At 37.8% G+C, this 4,736-nt stretch overlaps 1 non-coding gene across 1 annotated transcript; it reads left to right on the plus strand.

The window, feature by feature from the left end:
- The first annotated feature begins 3,087 nt into the window (after window positions 1-3,087).
- TRNAL-CAA (transfer RNA leucine (anticodon CAA)) lies at window positions 3,088-3,161 on the plus strand. Its single transcript has one exon. It is a non-coding gene; the product is annotated as a tRNA-Leu (tRNA).
- Window positions 3,162-4,736: the final 1,575 nt, after the last annotated feature.

Below are 4,736 nucleotides of genomic sequence, written 5' to 3' on the forward strand. Positions count from 1 at the left end.
AATCAATCAATCAATCAATCAATCAATCAATCAATCAATCAATCAATCAATCAATCAATACTGATCTAAATTTAGGGCAGTCGCTCAGGTGGCAGATTCCCTATCTGTTTTCCTAGCCCTTTCTTAAATGACTGCAAGGAAATTGGAAATTTATTGAACATCTCCCTTCGTAAGTTATTCCAATCACTAACTCCCCTTCCTATAATTGAATATTTGCCCCAATTGGTCCTCTTGAATTTCAACTTTATCTTCATATTGTGATCTTTCCTACTTTTAAAGACACCACTCAAACTGTTCAAACTGGAAACTGTTCAGTGATCAAAATTTTTGTTAAAGCCATGTGAAAGGAAATCCGAACCGTATTACTTGAATATTTCCACATCTCTACAAAAACCTGGTCTTCTCTGCATGCCTTATAATTTTTAAGTTCTTTTAGTGTTTTTTCTAATTCTTGAAATGTTGGAGGGTATGTGTTATTAAATTTGGTTTTTATTGGAGTATTTGTATTAATTTGTAATAGTTCCTTAGCTTCTTCACAGTTCAAAAATTTACTGAATGCTTTTGCCATAATCTCAGCATTTTCACTACTGCTATGCGCCATTTTTTCATTTTTCATCTTTCAACATTAACGTAGGAGAAGCATATTTCTGTAGGCCCTAGTTGTCTTCCAAACATTTTATAATAGTCCCTAGAATTGATGTTATGATAATTCAATGGAGTTTATTATATCCTTATGGAATTCTCTCTTAATAATAATAATAATAATAATAATAATAATAATAATAATAATAATAATAATAATAATTCCTTCCCACTCTTGGTCCTTTCCTGTCCTGTCGTCGCCATAAGACCTATATGAGTCAGTGCGACGTAAAGCAACTTGTAAAAAAATAAAAATAATAATAATAATAATAACAATGATAATAAATAATGTATGGTTTCTGGAGAGGCCTGATACAGGTCTTTTGAACTGAGGTCTGTAGGTAGGGATCCTGATTTTTTCAGTAAATATAATTTGGTGACAGCAGTGAAAACCTATCATAGAGCAGTGTTTACAGCAGTATGTAAAATCATATTATGGGCTTATTTTGCATGAAAATATTCAAATTATAGACTGACATGATAAAATCATTGTACAGATGCACTATTTAAATAAAATTGCCAAAGAAATGGGAGGCTGGCACTCTCTTAATTTTTAATAATAATAATAATAATAATAATAATAATAATAATAATAATAATAATAATAATAATAATAATAATTCCTTCCCACTCTCAGTCCTTTCCTGTCCTGTCATCGCCATAAGACCTATCTGAGTCGGTGCGACGTAAAGCAACTTGTAAAAAAATATATATAATAATAAATAATGTATGGTTTCTGGAGAGGCCTGGTACAGGTCTTTTCAACTGAGGTCTGTAGGTAGGGATCCTGATTTTTTCAGTAAGTAAAATTTGGTGACAGCAGTGAAAACCTATTATAGAGCAGTGTTTACGGCAGTATGTAAAATCTTATTATGGACTTATTTTACATGAAAAAATACAAATTATAGACTGACATGATAAAATCATTGTACAGATGCACTATTTAAATAAAATTGCCAAAGAAATGAGAAGTTGGCACTGCGATTTTGAGTACTACACTTCTGTGAATTGGAAGATAAGTAAAAAAAATATGTTGTCTTCAGTAGCATAAGTTATGGAGGAGAAAGAAATATTATGTTATAAACCTGAATGAGGAAACACTTTAATTGACTCGTTAAGAGTATCAAGCTGTGTAACATCTTCATATGATGAAAACAGTCTCTCAATGTCAATGTTAGAAATTGGTATTCACAACATTTTTACAGCATTCTCAGTGAAAATGGGATATTCAATACATAGTCCTAAGAGCATATTTAGTAGATCAGTGTCTATACCAACGTGTAAATTTTTTTTTTGCTATTGGCTTTACGTCGCATTGACACAGATAGGTCTCATGGCGACGATGGGACAGGAAAGGGCTGGGAGTGGGAAGGAAGCGGCCGTGGCCTTAATTAAGGTACAGCCCCAGCATTTGCCTGAAGTGAAAATGGGAAACCACAGAAAACCATCTTCAGGGCTGCTGACAGTGGGATTCGAACCCATTATCTCCCGAATACTGGATACTGGCCGCACTTAAGCGACTGCAGCTATCAAGCTCGGTCACATGTAAATTTTCAACAGTAATATTCTTGAGGATAAAAGGTAGCCTTTCTCTACAGTTCTCCAAGGTGATGTCAAGGCACCCAATTGAAAACTGTCTAGTGTAAAATCTGTATCTTAGAGCCAGTCTATCCTAAAATAATAGGTTTTACATTTGAGCCTGAACACTAATTTTAACTAGGAACTTCCCCTATAGTATCACTATAAAAGACTACAATTTCATTTACTTTGCATTTGTATGGTATTAGGGTTTTTCTTTACTATTTTTTGTTCTTGTTTACTCATTTTACTTTATTTATTAGAGATGGGTCAATACCAGTTTCTAGTGATACTTAATACCAATATATGCTTTTTATACTTTATACTTTAATATTAATAAGGTTGTGGATTGTGATGTGAAACACGACGCTCATTAATCTAGAGTGCGGGTTTATTGTACTCAATAACAGAACAAGATTAACACAAAGAATACAACGCAAACTGAACTGTACAAATATGGCTGCAAACAGTCAAGGACAAAACACTGAATAATACCAGAAGGCAACACTAGAGGCAGCTCACTTTGAATCATACATAACACGCCTTTCAAAGTGGTGATCGCCCGAATAGTTCACTTCTTGAGACCAAGGTTTTTCAAATACTACCAATGTTTGACATTGGGTAGTAATTTCGTGAGCACATCAGCTGGCATCTCTTCCGTCGCAAGGTACTTCAAGTTGATTTCCTCTGCAGACAGAGCTTCCCTCACAAAATGATGAAGCACATGAATATGAATATTGAATTTTCACGACCGCATTGAAATCGAAACCGACTTTCAACCTATTAGGTCATGTTATGTACATTTAGTATGTGTTGAAGAGATGTTAAGTACAGAACAAAAATTGCCAACCAGACACCAGTGGCCTAGGCCACCATAGCTCAATTGGTAGAGCAACCGACGCAAAATCGGGAGGTTGTGGGTTCGGATCCCACTGGTGTCTGGTTGGCCATTTTTGTTCTGTACTTAACATCTCTTCAACAAGTACTAAATGTACGTAACACGACCTAATAGGTTGAAAGTCGGTTTCGATCACATGAATATGCTTTGTGCATGAGTGGAACACAGGGTTCTCGGCCAATTTTTGTGCCCCTTGATTGTCAATGTGCAGATTGACAGTTGGCAGTAGACTCTTGCTAATCTCCTCAGATAGCCGTCATAAGTGTATTGCCTCTTTGGAGGCATTGCTGAGAGCCATTTACTCAGACTCTGTAGATGAAAGCACAACTGTGTGCTGTTTTCTTGACTCCCAGAAAACAGGACCTCCACTCATTGTGAAGGCGTATCCAGTGTAGGATCTCCTGTCATGAATGCAGGCAACCCAGTCAGCGTCAATATAACCAGCTAGACTGCCCCGTCTCGTTGTGAAGGTGATGCCTAAGTCCAATGTCCCTGGTACGGTAGGTACGGGCTAGGAAAAGCGGCGGCCCGAAGGGGCTGGATAAAGGTCGTATCAAGCGAAAGATACCAACATCAATTAACAACGATATCTCGCCAAGCTTCTTTAATTACAAGTTCGGAAACTTTAACTGCTTTAAAAACATCAAATAACAACAATTTACAATTAAGAAGATAATACCCGTATATACATTCAAAATTATTACAAATACTAATGAGGGAGCCAGCCCTCTCTACCAGGTACAAGTTCACATGCATACGTGAAGGGTTTCGCTTTGCAACTTTCCGAACATAATATGAAAGACCTTCAAATATTACAATAAGGTTGAGAATAAATTAAGCATGGCCTTGCGAATTCTTAACCAACGCAACGCCCGAAGGCACATAGAAAATCCGTAGTGGATTACAATAACGTAGAAAAGCAACACCTACTTAACCCCACTATGGAATGTTTCGGCCATGAAAGTACTTTCTTTAAATTGAATCAAACACATCAACTTAAAAAAGGGATTAAATCCAAAGCACAAAGTTCCTACCATTACACAGTGACAAATCTCGTATTTACCTCAGGCACCTTCCCAAATTTCGACATCTTAAGGGGGCAGTACAATAGCAAGATCCCTCTCTCTTTCTTACCTCCGCGCTAGCGTGCCGGGTTCGAAGGGCTAGAAGGCAAGCCCGGAAGATAACAGACTGCACTCAGTGCGAACAGCAGAATCACCCCGGCTGGCCGAGGACAACAACTGCGAGCCGAGCAGCGGTCACGTGGACCGAAACTCCCCTCTAGAAGAGAGGGGAGTTGGAGAGGGGCGCGAAGCGAGAGAGAGAGAGCTCGGAAGGGAGGGAGGACTCTCCAGGGCGAGAAAACTTCTACATTTCCCTGAAGACATGCGGAACGGGCAGAAATACATTTATTCCATAAGAGGGGCAAGGATAGGAAATAAAATACATGTAAATACATCAAATTACACAATACATAGTACAGCTTGCAAGCACATACAATGTAAAAACACTGAAGAAAGATAGTCTGGGGGGGGAAATCACAGTTTACACGGTTCAGTCCCCTTGAGGTAATGTAGCACATGTTTTGCAGCCTGCCAATAGCTGGCTCCAAAACAGT

The sequence above is a fragment of the Anabrus simplex genome, chromosome 1 (assembly GCF_040414725.1).
Source record: "Anabrus simplex isolate iqAnaSimp1 chromosome 1, ASM4041472v1, whole genome shotgun sequence".
Lineage (NCBI taxonomy): Eukaryota > Metazoa > Arthropoda > Insecta > Orthoptera > Tettigoniidae > Anabrus > Anabrus simplex.